This window comes from Arachis duranensis, chromosome 6, assembly GCF_000817695.3.
Source record: "Arachis duranensis cultivar V14167 chromosome 6, aradu.V14167.gnm2.J7QH, whole genome shotgun sequence".
In the NCBI taxonomy this organism is placed as follows: Eukaryota; Viridiplantae; Streptophyta; class Magnoliopsida; order Fabales; family Fabaceae; genus Arachis; species Arachis duranensis.
The window spans coordinates 57,272,892-57,274,179 of NC_029777.3; positions in this window are offsets into that span (position 1 = coordinate 57,272,892).

The window sequence follows — 1,288 nt, forward strand, 5'->3', positions numbered from 1 at the left end:
TTTTTCAAAAATTTTAAAAATCTTTTTCAAAATATTTTCAAAATCTTTTTCTTATCTTTATATCAAATTTTCGAAAATTAGCTAACAATTAATGTGATTGGTTCAAAAATTTGAAGTTTGTTACTTTCTTGTTAAGAAAGGTTCAATCTTTAAATTCTAGAATCTTATCTTGTAGTTTCTTGTTAGTTAAGTGATTTTTAAAATTAAATCTTTTTCAAAAATATCTTTTTCAAATTAAATCTTTTTATCTTTTATCTTATCTTTTTCAAAATTTTTATCTTTTTCAAAATTTGATTTCAAAATATCTTATCTAACTTCTTATCTTCTTATCTTTTTCAAAATTTGATTTCAAATCTTTTTCAATCAACTAACTAACTTTTTGTTTGTTTCTTATCTTTTTCAAAATCAACTAACTACCTATCTCTCTCTAATTTTCGAAAATCCCCCCCTCTTTTTCAAAAATTCTTTTTAATTGTTTTACATTTTAATTTTAAACTTATTTTATTTTTAATTTCCGAAAATCACTAACTCTTTTCTTAAAATTATTTTCGAAAATTCCTTTCTCTTTTCTTCTTCTATTTAATTATTTAATTACTACCACATCTCTGCCATCCTCACAGTTGTGTTTCTTTTCCACTCTTCTTCTACCCCTTTCTTCTTCTACTAACATGAGGGAATCTCTATACTAGATTCCTTTTTCTATTCTTGTTTTCTTCTCTTTCTTATGAGTAGGAACAAAGATAAAGGCACTCTTGTTGAAGCTGATCCAGAACCTGAAAGGACTCTGAAGAGAAAATTAAGAGAAGCTAAATTACAACAATCCAGAAACAACCTTTCAGAAATTTTCGAACAGGAGAAGGATATGGCAGCCGAAAATAATAATAATAATAATGCAAGGAGAATGCTTGGTGACTTCACAAAGCCAACATCCAAGTTTGATGGAAGAAGCATCTCCATTCCTGCCATTGGAGCCAATAACTTTGAGCTTAAGCCTCAACTAGTTGCATTAATGCAACAAAACTGCAAGTTTTATGGACTTCCATCTGAAGATCCTTATCAGTTTTTAACTGAATTCTTGCAAGTCTGTGATACTGTAAAGACGAATGGAGTTAATCCTAAAGTCTACAGACTCATGCTTTTCCCTTTTGCTGTAAGAGACAGAGCTAAAATATGGTTGGATTCACAACCTAAGGATAGCCTGGACTCTTGGGATAAGCTGGTCACTACCTTCTTAGATAAATTCTTTCCTCCTCAAAAGCTGAGCAAGCTGAGAGTGGATGTTCAAACC